The sequence below is a fragment of the Hypomesus transpacificus genome, chromosome 10 (genome assembly GCF_021917145.1).
Source record: "Hypomesus transpacificus isolate Combined female chromosome 10, fHypTra1, whole genome shotgun sequence".
NCBI lineage: Eukaryota > Metazoa > Chordata > Actinopteri > Osmeriformes > Osmeridae > Hypomesus > Hypomesus transpacificus.
In genome coordinates this window covers 1821087-1838282 of record NC_061069.1, presented here as the reverse complement: position 1 = coordinate 1838282, position 17196 = coordinate 1821087, and the positions used below count along the sequence as shown (strand labels likewise).

General features: G+C 45.9%; 1 long non-coding RNA gene across 1 annotated transcript; it reads left to right on the top strand.

Moving 5' to 3' along the window:
* Positions 1 to 12167: 12167 nt before the first annotated feature.
* LOC124472980 lies at positions 12168 to 16362 on the top strand. Its single transcript, XR_006956669.1, has 4 exons — positions 12168 to 12836; positions 13392 to 13450; positions 15217 to 15330; positions 16147 to 16362. It is a non-coding gene; the product is annotated as an uncharacterized LOC124472980 (long non-coding RNA).
* Positions 16363 to 17196: the final 834 nt, after the last annotated feature.

The window sequence follows — 17196 nt, the reverse complement described above, 5'->3', positions numbered from 1 at the left end:
CATGCTCTGGCTTTGAAGTGCATGACAAGACTGCATGATTGTCGAGATGATTGTTGACTGGTCAGATCAAGATGGTTGCTCTTTACTTTGACCCATTCTGTTATACTGTTAGTCAAGTCAACTGTCATGGGATCATTTTATCTGCATGGAATAAAATAAAGCTTGTCTGGTGTTATTGTCTGTGTGTTTGCTTCAAATCTGACCTCTCTTTAACCTTCTCTTCTTAGGCCTATTAGGGCTTTATGGAGAGTCTGCTTGACATCGACTGCTCTACACTAACCAAAAGGCTCTGGTCTATCATGTGACAGTTACAACCTGAATCGCATGCTACTTAACCAATTAGAGTGAACATCATCTGAATGACAAGCTGTTCTAGAATACCAGCCCTTCCTTTAATATAATATTCACTCCCTAGAACGGCCCAGGAACCCTGATTAGCATGGATGTGTTCCCTGGAGTCAGGTTTACTTAACGTCATCTGGGCTCAAAGGAATTTGTCTCTTGGGCTCTGTGAAAGTGATCAGTAGGCTTGTGTGGTTTGAATGGAGACAATGGCTACAAACTGTCTCTCACGTCCTCACATGCGGTAAAGCAGTACATTGGTATGTCTACCAGGGAGCACATTTCAAATGAGAAGTCCACCAACTGTTTAGCTTAGATGCATCTGTCCAAAATCCCAGAGAAAACAAATGAAACAAACTGTAAAATGCGAGCTGTTCTTTCGGTTTTTTGTAGGCTATCCCTCTCCAAATTTAATAAACCACCCATTGGATCCATTATCGATTATTTGGAGCACTGATTCATCTTGGTGCCGGTGTTTGCGCGGTTGGGTCTGGCCCTTGTTATGTAGGTTGGTAGGTATTGCAGATCGCATATGAGTGTGTGAAAGCCTCCCCAGGGAGGCTGCCAGACCTAGCCAGTGACCTAATTATGATGAATCAGGGCTGGGGAGAGATGTCTAGCCACAAGCCGCTAGTAAGTGGTGCTCAAGCTCCCCTCCTCAGCAACGACACAAACGAACACTAACAGCAGAAAACACCGTGCTGATGCGCTCAGACATGTGCCCATGCTGCCGCTCAAATTCCAGTAGCAGTGGTGAATCCCAAACCTTTCCAAACAGCGCATCGGGATGGAGAAGGATTGATAATAGCTGGAGCGAAACCCCGAATAATGATCAAATGCTTCCAAGGCTTGCCGAGAGAATTTTTTCAAGCAAAAGGAAGTAACTGGATCAAACCACTGTGGAGGTCCCCTGGGAACAGAGCGATCCCTGGTGAGTCCCAGGTACTGACATCAAAGACCAGCTGTTGTGGGACACACATATTGCAGCGTGACCTCTCCTAAGTTAACAGGTAAATAGTGAAACAGAACACTGCAGGGGCTTAAGAATCACCAGCTCTGTTTTCCAGCGGAATATGTAGCCCTCAGGATTGGCAGCAGGTGCCATGCTGCTTAAACAACATGAAGGCGTGACGCAGCTACCAACTAATTAATAAAGCCTCACATGCATTGTGTTTGTCAGTAATAGAGGAAGCAAGCGGTTTCACGACGCCATGGAAACACACTCGTGTTTCCCAAACGGAACCCTAAAAAATCCAAACTGAACGTGAGTGTCAAAACTCCATCCCGATTCACCCCATGCTGACTTGCTGATGTCGTCCAGCAGGGATGACACCTGTGGCCTTCTGCTGCTTCAGAACAACAGCCTTGGATCCCCCCCTCTCTCTGTTGACTGCTTATCTGATCATCAGCATGGGGAAAAGGTGAGCATGGAGCGCAAACAAAAGACACTTGAATAAACTAGCTCCCGGCCACATTATACAGAGTCTGGGCATTGTGCTTGGCAGACAAGCCTAGACAGGAGACAGACCTCCAGAGCAGCCTAACTGGGGTTTGGCCACTCCCGCTGTGCTGTGCATGAGCAAATGTCCACACCTTTTAGGAATCACGTTGTCATACAGGGCCACTGCACGGTGGTACCAAAGAGTATAGAAGTCAATATAAGTTCTTTGGTGGTACTGTGTTACACACATGCACATTGTGATGTCACCTGTGTTCTTAGAACTGGTTTGATCAATTTGCCACGCATTTGATAGTTGAATGAATTGGGTGACAGCTTTTCCTATCTTTTAATAGAGTGACTGGAATGGACACCTGTAATTCTGATCAAACGTAATCGATGACAGTGAATTTAGAGCTTCATGTTTTTCTAGCTCTCATCCTGTTTCCCAAGAAATATGGAAACAGTTTTGCACTCCTACATTCATACGACAACAAATGGAGGAGGGTGAATATTTCTGCTGTACGGGGTAACGTTTCGCAATGACAGACCCTTATGAAACAGCGGTGTTGTCTCACAATGACTGAGCAGAGAGAGTCTGTTTGTCTGGTTTGTCTGTTCCAGCTCACGGCCACCATCCTAGCTGTCATAAATATCCTCTGTCATTGCAGCATTCCTCTTCATAGTCCACGGCCTTTGAGGTTCTCAGAGTGAATTGCTCTGCTCTGCAGCAATGTTCCTCGTCTCATTCCAATGGACTGATCACAGGAGACCTGATCCAGCTGCTAGCTGCTAGGAATTGCAGAGATTGCCACAGCTGATAAGACTGACAGGACACTGATTGATGCGGAATAAGCATAGACTTTCGAGGCAATGGTGCTAGTGCCATTTGGACGATGTCATAGATAATGTTAATGACATTCTGATTAACACTCATTTGCGGGCTTTCTAATTGACGCCAGAGTGCCAAGTTGACTTCAGGATCCCTGAAGCTGTCGTGAGGATCAATGAGATGTACGATTTGTCCACTGTGACAATCAGAGAGAGCAGTAGTAGTAACAGGACGAGCCAGTCAGAGAGAGCAGTAGTAACAGGACGAGCCAGTCAGAGAGAGCAGTAGTAACAGGACGAGCCAGTCAGAGAGAGCAGTAGTAGTAACAGGAGGAGCCAGTCAGAGAGAGCAGTAGTAACAGGAAGAGCCAGTCAGAGAGAGCAGTAGTAACAGGACGAGCCAGTCAGAGAGAGCAGTAGTAACAGGACGAGCCAGTCAGAGAGAGCAGTAGTAACAGGAAGAGCCAGTCAGAGAGAGCAGTAGTAACAGGACGAGCCAGTCAGAGAGAGCAGTAGTAACAGGACGAGCCAGTCAGAGAGAGCAGTAGTAACAGGACGAGCCAGTCAGAGAGAGCAGTAGTAACAGGACGAGCCAGTCAGAGAGAGCAGTAGTAACAGGACGAGCCAGTCAGAGAGACCAGTAGTAGTAACAGGACGAAACGGTCAGAGAGAGCAGTAGTAACAGGACGAGCCAGTCAGAGAGAGCAGTAGTAACAGGAAGAGCCAGTCAGAGAGAGCAGTCGTAACAGGAGGACTGACAGGACTGTGGAGCTCGAACACGTCATGCTCCTACTACAGCAGTGCTACTTGCCACATTCAACAGGAATGTTCCACTTGTATGACAGAAGGAGTGTCCGTAACACAGGAGGGCACACAAACCCCCCCTCTCCCCCTGACCTCCAGCTCCCCTAACCCCACAGCTTCCTGCCCTGCCATGCCCCCCCTCCCCCCACTCCCCACCTCCACCTCCAAACCTTCCCTCTGAATCCTGACCGGCTAATCCTTGATCTCGGCTATCTGGTCCACCAGGACAAATGGGCCTGGGAAGTCTGGCCGGCTGTGGGTGTTGGGGGGGGGGGGGGGGGGAAGCAGCAGGTGCTGTGCAGTCAAAAGGCACTTCACACCTCCCCTCTCTCACCCCCCCCCCCCCCCACCCCCTGCATGTGTCTTGGCCACCTTCTCCACGTGGGAGAGGAGGGGCACTCCAAAAGCCTGCTTTGTTATCAGCATGCGCCAGCTTTGAAGTGAGAGAGAGAGGGGGGTGGGGGGGGATAGGTTGTTAATCTGGACTGTGTTTACTGGAAGGCGTCATATCGTTGTTGTGTGTGGAGATGAGGTCGTCTGGGCCGTGCCGAATAGTCCCGCGTCTGCCGTGCTGTTTTATGGTGAGGTCAGAGCAGTGTCCGGGGAAGCTCCTGGTCACTGGGACCCCCTGGGGACCTCTCTAGGCTGGGAGGCTCTACATGGCAGTGAGTCAAATTGGATGAATAGGGAGTCTCCACTTCACGTGTTGCGAGTCCTTTCCGATAGAAATATTTCCACGGAAGACAGATTGCTAACAAGTCATCAGACACAAATTCTGCATTTCGAATGATGATCAAGATCAGTGTGATGATCAAGGAGAACAAAAGAGGAACGATCGTCTTGTCTTAGTATTTCAAAAATAGTATCAGATATTGTGCAAAATCTCCCCCCCCCCCACACACACACACACATTTACTCAACCAAAATATGCTTTTGCTGTATGTAGAGTAAAGAATCCCCGAGCTATCCAGCCATGCCACTGACATCATTTTCCAATCGAAGAATTTCAAGGATGTACAGCGTTGTCGCGTACAATTCTCTCGCAAGCCATGTTACACAGCCAATAGGAGCCCTTGTCGCAGGCTCAAATGACTTGGGGATGTCAGAGTCAGAATTAGGTCAAAGGTCAGATTCCACATCATTCCGCCCAGGCCTTGTGAGAGCCCAAAGACACTGTCTGCCATAGGCCCTGTCATCTGGACTGATGTCATGGGGGTGTGTGTGTTTGTGTGTGTGTGTGTGTGTGTGTGCTTGTGTGTGTGTGTGTGTGTGTGTGGAGGGGTGAAGGGTGAGGGAGGGATGTGTAGAGGAGACAGAGAGCCTCCCTGTTCGGCCCCCGTAGCAGTTAGCCGTCAGCATGTAGCAAGCAAAGTAAAAAGGAAGCAGTTAACAGGGAGTGCCTGCAGAAGGCCCTTGACGTGTGTCTTACTCGGGAGTTACTGAGGCACATGGCAATCCAATCAAATTGAATCATCCATCTGAGTCACTCAGCAGTGAATTGTCATTTTTTCCATTTCTAGAAGATCCCCTCACTCCCATGCAATGTCACAACACATTCACGTGGGATCTGCATGATAAATACAGAGTGTAGACGTACTCCACTCCCATTCAGTCTATTCGATGGATTGTTATGACTTTGTTCTTCTGGGAGGATGGGAGGATGTAGAAAGAGGGGAGGGACTTGGAGATATGCATGGGGGGGTTTAGGAAGTTGTATATTTTTTCCACTGTATGTTTTTCACTTGTTTTGCGAATGTTTGTTTCCCAGAGCCTAACTCTGAATCCAACACGTGCTATATGAATGTAGCCTGTATTTTTAGGTTAGATTGTAAATTAGGGCTACTTGTATTTTATTTTTTATTTTTTATTCCCCTTAGTATTAGCTAGACTTTGCTCCTTTTGTATAGTTAGTCCACACATTTAAGTTTCAATATTCCTATATGTTTAATGTATGCACCTCCCTGCCAAAGTAAATTCCTTGTTTGTGCAAACATTCATGGCAAATAAAATCCCTTCTGATTCTGATTCTGATGAAATGCTCTGTTCAAGGTGACCATAGAAAAAGTGGTGCACATTCTCGTAAAGTCACGGGTGATGAACGACATAAGGCAGAGGTTGTTCAATTGACAGTGAGCGTCTGTTTCAAAGGCAGCAGTCTGGTGGTGAGGGAGGATCTTCAAAGTGAAATCGCAATCTGTTCTGACTCCTCACGCTCTCATTGGTGGCTGTTTTGCTTGTTTTATCTCCCACAACCACTGAGCTTCCCTTATCGCGTGCAACATTGTCTGGAATTCTAACAACAGATTAGAACTCTCATGAGCAAAGCATATGTGAGCAAAGAGTTAAAGGCAGCGAAAGGCATGGTATATGAGATATTTACTGTGAACTGAGGAAAGAAATGCAGGACAGACCTTTACCCACCTGCAACTGGCTTGAGAAGCCAGTGTGCAGTTGCTGACACAGCTAAATTTGATGAAGCAGTCCTGTAAAAGATTTTTAGGAGGTTTCATTTGATTTACACATCTCAGAGTTTCATTGTAAAGTAAACCTTGCTGAACCAAAACTAAAGGGGATACGACTTTGGAGTGAGGTAAATCTCCTGTAAGTTGAAGGAGAAAGCTGAGGCAATGGCTGACCTTGTCCTTCTCTGCAGTGGGTCTGTGGGTTTTGGGCCAGGGGCAGGAACTCCCTGTACAGACACTGTGTCTGCGATCGCAGAAACGACTCCACAGTAGAACACTTTGTTCAGTGCCACCAAGGAAAACTTCGACAACAAAAACACACATTCTGGAAAAATGAACATTTGAGAAGGGCCGTTTCTCCTCAAAAGTCAAGATTGGGTTTCAGTGGTAAATAATATTCCCATTAGAGGCAACATGTGTTTTAGAAATATGCTTCATAATAACAGAGACGGTAGTTAAGAGCCCATTAATCGGAACTCACCAGGGCTGATAGGTCAAGACGTTTTGTGTTTTTGGATTGCGAAATCCTACTTAAAAAGAAACCTACATTTGAAGCTAAGCTAAAACCTGTTTAACATGATGCGTTTCAAGCATTTTTAAGATGTGGTTTGGAAAGAGAGTAGATCATAAATACATCTTCCTGGTTATTTTGGCTTTGAAACAATATGCTTCCAATCAACTGTACCCAATGTCTATCATGTTGCAAATCATGGCCAAAACAAACACGCATCAAAATAAATAAAATAAGTGGTCAACAAAAACAAAGACTGTAAAAGTCAAACTGATCTGATTGTGTTGAAGTTGTTTCCTGCCAAGCCAGGTAAAAGGCCTGTGACCTTTTAACTGAGATTAATAATTCATTCCCTCAGACTAAACCAAATTTCCAGCAGAGTACTCCACCCCATTCCCGATAAATCGAATGAGTCATGCAGGGATGGACAGACATGCCCCCTGAATATCCTGACAATATTACCGGGCGATCTAAGAGAATGTTGAAATCAACTCTGTCCCCGGTGATGCGTCACATCCACCGACCACACTTGGGCACACTCCTGGGTTTGCATATAAGGGTGGAAGGGTGGAGATAGCACAGGGAGTCCACTGGCACTTGGTGTCTCCGAGCAGGTTATCTCACCCCGCAGCAAGCCGCCACGCGCCTCCTGCACCTGATTGTCTCACCGGCGCATTCCTGACGAGAGGGCCCAACAAGCCGGGACACGGGCCCCAGACAGTGATACACTTGTTCTGCTGCCACAGGTGTAGCTGCCCTGTACCTCCCACCCTCTCTCCCTCTCTCCCTCTCTCTCTCTCTCTCTCTCTCTCTCTCTCTCTCTCTCTCTCTCTCTTCTCTCTCTCTCTCTCTCTCTCTCTCTCTCTCTCTGTCTCTCTCTCTCTCTCTCTCTCTCTCTCTCTCGCTCTTTGTCTCCGTCTCTCTGTCTCTCTGTCTCTCTGTCTCTCTGTCTCTGTCTCTGTCTCTGTCTCTGTCTCTGTCTCTGTCTCTGTCTCTGTCTCTGTCTCTGTCTTTCTCTCTCTCTCTCTCTCTCTCTCTCTCTCTCTCTCTCTCTCTCTCTCTCTCTCTCTCTGTGTCTCTCTGTCTTTCTGTCTCTCTCTCTCTCTCTCTCTCTCTCTGTCTCTCTGTCTTTCTGTCTCTCTTTCTCTCTCTCCCCACCTCTCCCTGCCGTCTCCTCCCAAAAGTGGGCGGTGTGAAGAAGCCTCGCTAATCTCAGGGAAGAAAAGAAAGAAATCAGTGACAAATGACCTGCCCTTCTCTTTAAGCAAAGCAACAGAAAAGAACAGCCTGAGGTGAAGCTTTCCCGGGTACTGTGTGTGTTCACTCTCTTAGTGTTTCGAGCCCTCAGTCCTGATTGACACGCAGGATGTACAGTGCGCTGTGCAGTGGGGGTGAGGTGAGCAGGCCACACAAGAGTCTGACACCCAGTTAGAAGATGATTTCAGAAATGCAAACAGGAACATGGTGCTACCAAGACGAAATCAGGACACCCATACAAGACATTACATGGAACACGGAATCCCATTTTGGTGTCATGGTCTTAACTCCCTCTTGACTTACCAGACAGGGAAAGCATGAATGTGTTTGTCACGGGAGAATGACCTGGTATAGATCTAACTTTAATTCAATTGACTTTCTCAATGGGCAAAAGAGAGCTCCATAAAGCTCCTTTTCCTTATACAGTAACTTCCAGGCAAAAAAACCTTTTATATCTTTTTTTAATGCCTTGTATTCATACAGGGAGATGTAACTCTTCAGTTCCTGTTTTCAATAGATTCATTTTCTGGCAACACTGGGTACTCAGACATGGAAGGGAGGAAATCATAGAAACTGCAGCATTTTGATGATGTAATTGGCAGCAGATGGAGAGGAAGATGGAGATAAAGAAAGTGGAATGTAAAATTCTATGTGTTTGGGCTTGTCCCATTGGACTGTCTGGAGCAGAAAGCCAGTCTCCTTGGACGCTGAGCTTTCCAAGCCCCAGTACTTACAAAAAAAAGAGCCGTCAATGCACTTGCTAACTCTATGAGGGAGGAATCGGAGCCTCTTTTGTCACTGCAATTGGGGACTGTTAGTATTGTGAAGTATTGAGACTGTCTGAGAGGGCTGTATAAATGTAGTTATCTCCACCTGATCATGGCTCTTACAAGGCCAAATGAGAAAATGAATTGGTTATGCTAATAGACCAGACACATTGTGCACTGAGTGTAAGAGGTATTATCTACTCTGTGGCTCATTTACACCACCAGCTGGGGAGGGGGGGGGGAGATTTCTCCAACTCAAATCTCCCACCAGCAGTAACTCCTGGCAACAAACCAGTGGCTCCTTGAGGGCAATCTGGCCCACAGGAAAGTCATTGCAATGAAAACGCCCAAAGAAGGTCAAGTAGCGTCTTTTTCTCTGTTATCCTCCTGACAATGGGACATAGAAAACAACAAGGCAGGGTTGAGTCAGAGGATGGATGTGAGGGAGGGAGGGAGATGCAGGCTGGGACCTGCCTCGGCATTAAGTTATGCTTTTGTGAAGCAGAGGCACTTGCCTGTGGCAGGTGCAGGGAGCAGACGTGACGCTGCTCTGAGGTGTTCCTGGTGAGAGGTACCCAACCTGTCAAATTGTCAGGACAAGTTGGAGATCCACAAACCATCCTGCTCAGAAAAGCACTTAGAGTTTATTCACTGTGACCTGGCCTTCTAGGGTTCACTGAAAGCATTTGGAGCTTCTTAGGAATTGGAACTTTCTTTAAATAATGGAAAGACACATAGACTTATGATACATGTGACACAGTTAGACCAATACTGTGACGACAAATTGGTACAGCACCAAAAACAATCAAAACACTGTCAAAAACAACCCAGAACTACTGTCTCTTTCCCCCTAGGGGGCACATGTTTTACAGTGAATAATTGATCTTACACATCAAATTGTGCAGTTGGGTTCTTTCATTCTTTCTTTTCATTCCTTGAACCACCACACTGTGCCATTCAGCATTGATGACAGTGCGGCGCAGTGTGAAATAAAGACATGATTGTGAACTGCCATCTATACGGCCGCGCTCTGAGGAAGGCACCTGTAGCTGCTGACGTATTGCTGCAGAGCCTCCAGCTATGTCAGCGTGCACGTCTCGTCACGTTGCCAAGGATTCCTGTAATCACAGCTTGACAGTAATGATGTGTATGGAAGACTATCTCAGTGGGAGAAGAAGAAGAAAAAGACAAGGGAAAAGGTTAAAGGTAAGGAATGTGGAGGAAGGATATTTCGAACGAGTGACTCAATGGGTTCTAGATTTTGTCTTGGAATGGCTCGCGAGCCACAGAAGGCCTGAGGGCAAATGACTCCTCCAGATTCACCGACGCACCTCCGCTTTGTTTCCGACAGACCATAGAGTGGGCTTCTTTAGCACAAGGGATTTTGAGTAGAGCTCTTAAGCCATATCAGAATGCTCTACCCAGTTTGATCTAAACAATGAAATCCAAGATCCTGAGCCTGTTTCAGCCTGTGATGGAAAAAACACCCCGAGATGAGCAGGGAGATTTGGTGTAGCCCTCATGCAGGTTTGGTAATTCAAAGATAAACGTCCAAACCAGCTAACACAGACTCTTTATCTCATACCGGTCATCTCCAAATGACCTGTGGAGTTCATTCTAAGAGTAGTTAATTTATCAGTGTATCCGGGTTAGGGTTAGTATGCTCCTTTGTTCTCTGTTCTCTAACAGCGTTATTCCTGTGATTAAGACAAGATTTAGCAAGCAACTATTTCTGGAGACTCCTGAAGGGACAATGCAGTTTCCTCTGTCGTTTCTGCCTTGTTTACTTTGCTATAGTCCACCACCATGGGGGTGTCAGGGAAGATTAGCGCCACGGTCCATCTCCCTGGCTTCACTGAATCAAACCTTCTTAACAGCAAGGTATGTCACTCAATCTCTTCGGACGTGTACCTGCATGGTTGGAACTTAGGAGCTCTGACAACTGAAAACAACCTGCACAAACAGAGGAAGCTTGAACTGAGTCAGAGTGAGCTGCCAGACAGCTATTTAGCAAAGTGCAACAAACCATTCATCCCTTTAACTTCTGAAAAGAAAAAAAAAAACATCAATGTTTTAAATGAGAAGCTTTCCAGATGTGATTCAGTATTGTATGAATCTGGCATTTTGACTAAACTGATTAACAAGCATTTAGCTAAGACTATTTACATTTGATTTAAACAGACAATGAGCTCCTATCTGGTGGTCTCTAGCACTGCTTTCCTCCACTGTGAGGAGAACAGTGCAGTCTGGAGTAAGACAGGTTCAACTAGCTTTTATCAGGCTGACATCTTTATGTAGCCCCCAGCTAGCTACTCTTTTTAGATTCATAGCTGATGGCTACGAGCGAAAGGGTGGCTGATTTTCAAAAGCCACAAGGAGTTTTCAACCTGTGCGTCAAAGAAAACAACAGGAAGTTCTTTTGTGAAGAGCTTCAAGGCAGGTGAAGAGTTCATAGCTTACAATTCCTATTTTATAACCTTTCACTTTGTACTATAATAGCCTTACACATCTTCGTATGAAGATAGTTGTATTGTACGATTGGTTGAAACCAGTTTTATCGTGGGAAATCATAGTTTCATGGTTTCAGTGGTAGATATTCAGATCCTCCTTCTAGGAAAAGCTTCCAGTAAAAACAATTGTTGAGTTTGTAAAACCATGAAACTTATGTAATTCCCTGGCCATAAAAAAAATAATATCCCAAGTGAGATTGATGATAAATGTACTGTGATCCTTTCTTCTCTTTATTACACCTCATAGCAATACTGTGGGGAGTATTTTCACTGTCACAAGTCCCTGACATCTCCTGATAAGAGTTTGAAATCCAGAGGTGATGACCTGGACTGTGGATTACCTGCCCTGGAAGGGACAGGTCAGCAAGTCACCTCATCGACCCCCAACCTAGATCCTCTCCGGTCACAATGATTATGTCACACGATTACGCACTCAAGCACACACACACACACGCAAACACACACACAGACACACACCTACAATGCCCACACACACACACACACAAGCACACTTAACAGTACACACACACCTTTATGTCATATTAGTGAGTGGGATCTCAGAGATGGGAGTTGTGTGGAGTAACCTTGTCATCTCCGGGAGGAGTTCTCCTAACAGCCTCGCCCACGTGTGTGTGTGACTCCTCCAGTGTAATGACAGAGTGACTGCGAGAGACGCCGCACCACCCAGACCAGAAGAAAAGCACTGCATTCCACGGCTGAGGGCTGTGAATGTCAGCAGCAAAGACAACAAGTTCAAACACGCTGCGCAGAGCCATCACTGTTTTAGTAAATACTTTCAAAGCTGCTGGCAGGAGCCAGTCCTTCAGGACATGATTTTGAGATTGATTTTCATCAATTGTGTTCACATCAAGCCCGGAGACACTGAGCCCACAGTGTGCGCTGTACTTGCCAGTTTTTTGGAGGTGGGAGTTGTGGAATGGAAAAAATGGTCCACCTGCTCGAGATTTTACAGGGTGTATAAAAGAGGAAAGGTTTGACTATGTAAAACATTTGCACATTTTTGGTTGACACAACCACTGAAGGAGACAATTTCAAGTCAAAGTCCAAAGTCTAAATCTTCTCAAAAATCTATTACAGAGGAGTTTTGAGAGTTTGTAGCTTTAAATGCCTAAATCCCTTTGCTTGAGGATACTGAGGAATTACAAGCAGGTCCTGCTAGCCACACTACAGGAAGTGGATACCACCTGCCACTCAAATTTAAAACACCTGCTTCCTCAATGGCGTCCACTGCCAGCTGGCTCACAATCTTCCAGTTTTCTGGAAAGAAAAAAGAATTGAACTCAGACCAGAGGAAACATCTCATCGCCTTAACTTGACACAAACACCTAACAGTATAAATGTTTACAGTGTCTATATACCTTCTTATATTTCCCTGGTTATATTTATTAGCCTTCTATTCCTTGGCAAGACATTCTCTTGCCTACTATTGCAACACTTGGCTTGGGCCTCTTGAGGTATTGGTGGGAATTTAATATTGATTCTTCCTGTCATTTCGTATAATGTCTAATCACAGGAGGAATGTGTGCAATATCACCTGTTTCTCCAGTCTATTTGATAACCTTCTCCTGTTCTACTATAATGACATTAATCTCAGGGCAGTTTTGTCTGTAATATAAAAATGCAGTGGTGCCGCGAAAGACAGCAAGGTTGTTCTCTGATGCTGTCTGTGCTAGGAATGGGAGTCTGTACGCTACAGTGTCAACACAGGCTGATCCAACTCCCTCTACAGGTTGCCAGGGAACACAGCCTAGAATGGAAGACAGTCGCACTATGTACACAGCTTTAATCATTACCCTAGCATCTTTAGATACGGATCCCAGTCGGCAAGATGACTTTTCCTCCTGAACATGGATGCAAGGATGCAAGGAAGGAGTGTGGAAGACATCTCCTACTGTAAGTGTTGCCACTTGAAACAGTCTCGACTCTTTTTTTTCAGCGGAGGAATAAGGTCAGGGAATGAAGAAGGGATGGGGGAAGGGGGGGGGGGGAGAGAAGAGAGGGGGAGGAGAGGAGGGAAGGGGGGTTGGACTGGAGTTGAGAGGAAGGTGTCTGGTGCACTCAGGTATAAATAAGGGCTTGTTGCCACCACCTGGACCTGTGCAGCAGTACACCTGTAGAGAAGGAGGCGGAAGGGAGACATGCTGTAGGTATGGCAGCCTCATCCTGGACAGCTTTCTAGAAGCGTCAGCTTTTTCCTTTTATTTAAATGGCTGCGTTTTTCCAGGAAAGCAGTATGAAAAATGTAATATGAGAATACGACATTGTGGTGAAAGAGTCTGTTTAATTAAAAAGAGTTGTAATAAATTGTTGTAACATGCTAAGTCACGTTCTTCTATGTGCAAACTCTGTACTGCCTGAAATCACAAAAAATGTGTTCATAATGCCCAAAGCCTGTTCGCAATCTTCCTTAATCTTCTTTTCCTTCTTTCTTTCTCTCCTTGCCAACAGGATGTTGGTCATCCCGGAAACCTACTCACAACCCTTCAGTATGTGCAATCAAACCCTAGGTGAGAAGGAGTCAGGTGTAACTGTGTGACGTTAATTGAGGGTGTGTTGGTTAGGTGTGTGTATGTAGGGAGTGGGAGGGGTGCTTTTATCACACATGATGCCGGTGATTCACTTGGGTATAAGTTATGAATTTCCTAAAGGAGGCTGGAGCATTCTGGTTACTGGTCAAGATGGCGAGAGGTTGCCAGAGGAAGTAGAACCTAACAAGATCAATGGGCAGTGAAACAATGGCACGGTGGGCAGTCAGCCAATGGTAGTGGGAGGCCCTGAATCAAATACGATGGCGGCCGGGACACGGACAGGAAGCTGTAGTCAGGAAGGACACTGCCCTGGCTCTTCCTCTGCCACTCTCAAAAATACACCGGCCTTGTTCATTGGCTCTCTAAAAAGTGTTCAGGACCAGATCCTGTTTTCACCCACTCGCTGTTCCACTTTTGCGCAATTCTCAAAGCGAGGGTAGGGGCGGAGTGGAGAGTATTTCACACCAGATTTAACCACTCAATAATGCAATAACCAGAGGTCATGTGCACGAGCCTGCATCTTCAGCAAAGAGAAGCAGAACCCAAAATATTTCAACTGTCTTCTTTTGTGTGTCACTATAGCTTGTTCCTTCATTCATGAATCAGTTGACCTTCCACAAAAGCTTGTCATATCCTCAACAAAAGCATAACCGTGCATTGGGGTGTGCTGTGAAGTGAACTTCAGACCTGGGGTGTAGGACTTTAACAGTCTCAAAACTCGAATCAGCACCATGAAAGGTGATCAATGTGAGAGTATCAAGTCATACACACAATTGGCGTTGCTGCAGTGAAACAGCCAAGGACATACTTTGTCAGGCTGCGTGTAGAGAGAAGGCAGTAACTCCCAGTCTCTCCACTAAGCCTGATGAGCTGGTGTGCAGCACTCTCCCTCGCACAGGGGATGGACTTCCAGCTGGAAATGTTCTATTGGGCTTTGGTCCCATTTCCTATCATCTTTTCTTATTAAATCCAGGCCCTCCTGGCTCTCATGAGCTGCACAGCACACCACAAAACATCCTTATATAACACCAAGAAATGACTTCCTGTCACTACTATCATGCTGATCATCCCACTAATGCTAAAGGCTGTACAGTGGAATTGGGTCAGCGTCAACAAACAGTTCCAGTACTGTACTGCTGAATGAGACACTACTGTACTGTATATCCCACAACAGCCCAATAACAACAGACTGCTGTACAGACCTAGATAAGGCTTAAGGAGACTGTACAGACCTAGATACGTCTGTGTGTTCACCTTCGTGCTGGTACTCAGTCGAGGTGTTTGGCTCCAACTTCTAAACACGACGTTTGGCACAGCAGCTGTATGGCTGATTCATCCACATGAACCATGATGTTTATATCATTTAAGGATCAATGCAAAATGATATCCACTTACACCATCATGGAGATAATTAAATTACATCAAAATCATTAGGCGAGTTGGATTTGTTTAAATATTTATTTTAAATTTGTTTCATTGTTTTTCGTTTGCCAAAGTAACATTATTTGATTTACTTGTGATACCCGCTAATTATTTATGTAGCCGCAGAATTCGATTTGTGCTATTGAGTTTGTTACGTATAATTATGAGCTAATACTTATCCGGACACAGTGGGCCCACAGTGCTAATCACAAACTCAGCACTGTGAGCAAAGCATTTGCCATTTTCATTTTGAATGTATAGCACAATAGCAACAGTCATATTTTGTTTCTGCAAGTTGACGTTCCTTTTTGTCTGATCCCAAGGGAAGCCCCTTCCTCGTGTCGCCCAGCAGAAGCTCCCCTGTGTTCTCTTGGAAGCTGGGGTCTGGGACAGCTCCAAAATAACGCAGGCATGGAACAGCTGGTGACAAGACAGAGGTGGGAAGCATGATGTAACAAGTGCTCTATAAAGTAAGCCTCGTAGCAACGTCATGTGTAGAAAAGGTCAACCGCACAATAGCTTAGATGCCTTAGAATTGGAGGAATGGCAATATTTGTTGAAACAGAGCCTAAATTTAGACTGTAAGGTGGTATGTAGGCAGAGCAACAACATGAGTCAATGTGTGGTTTTGGGGTTATAACGGTCTGCCTGCTTAAATAGATTTAATGTGCATTTCTTCTCATCATACGAAAAAAATTAATCACCACAAATGTTTGACTTGATGAATCTGTCAGGCAAATGATGCCGGAAAAATCAGATGGCAAAACCGTGTGTGAAAACCAGTTCAAGTTCTGGTGTCCTCACGTGGGAGTGAAAGAGAAGTGAGAAATAAAAAGAGAAACAGCGACACAGGAAACAAGAGAAAGGGAAAGAATGTCAAAGAACGAGCGCGGCGAAAGAGCGCCGCGCTGCCTCCGTGTCTTCAGCGTGCACCGTGGGAGATTATGCGTGAATGTGTGTAAAAGCGAGCTTGCGTTTTTCTCTAACAAGACCCTGGTGTCCCCACAGCCGCCAGTGGGATCCACACTGGGCCTTCTCGCAGTAATCAGCCAGACTGTCTTGCTCTAATTGTTTCCAGATTTGTGTGGGAGGTCAGGGCCCTGGAGTGCTGATCCTTGCCAAGTTTATAAACAGAGCAGTGTTTCCAGATGGCCACTGGCTCCAGACTGGCTAGCAGGTTGATTGGGACCAGAATAATAACAGGTGGAGAAACAGACAATGAATTCCTTGACACTTTTTTACCTCACACACAGACTTCCAACACACTCGGAGGAATAGTACTGACGCCTTCCCTTGTTTCTGCTTGGAGACGACTGGCACCGACAAGAAAACTGACATGCAGTAACATCGGAGATTGAAATAGAACAGTACGAAATGAATCCAGACAGCTTTTTAAATGAGAGAATAATTTAGATGCTGCCATATATTTCTGTGAGACTAAATTAAATATGTTTATTCTTGTTAGACTAACTACTGTTCACCAATTTATTTGAAAAATAAAACAAATTCGATTTATCAAAAAAATCCTTTCACTATGTTGATGCCCTTCTAGAATACATTCATGAGCACAATCTGTACGTTACTGTTTCTCTTGAGTACTGTCTCAAGTGGCTTCCTTTAGCTGTAGTGGCTATGACACACACACTCTCTCACACACACACAAACACACCCACACACACACACTGAGAGAAGGTGAAAATTGCAGCAACTGGGATGAAAACATTCACAGCACACAATCCCATCATTACCCACAGCATGTCTCTTAATGCCTCTCTCAAGTTTTTTGTTTATAGAATCCAGTCGTCCCAAGGTCTTTATAATAGCTTTGGAACTGGGGGCGGGGGTAGGGGGGGTGGGTAGGAGCGGATGGTGGAGGGAAGGGGAGAAATGGTGTGTGTGTGTGTCGGGGGGGGGGGGTCTCGGGGGGCGAAGAAGGGGGGTTGGGGGGGGGGGGCGCCTTTCATCGGTTTTACTCGGCTACACTTGCCTCAGCCAAGGTTGGCCCCCGTTTTTCGGTGAGCATACTCTGCTCCAGATGTGCGGAGGCTCCAGAGTGGCTGCAGAGTGGCTGCCATGTACAGCACATCGGCATCAGAGGGCTCGTCAATCTGTGGGGTAGAGTGCTGCGGTGTCGTCAGCCCCAGCCACTGGCATAAACGGAAATTTGTACTGCCGAGCTCCCATGAGACTGTGGGGGAGACAGAGAGAGGGGAAAGAGAGCAAGAACGAGGAGCGAGAGAGAGAGAGAGAGAGAGAGAGAGAGAGAGAGAGAGGAGAGAGAGAGAGAGGAGAGAGAGAGAGAG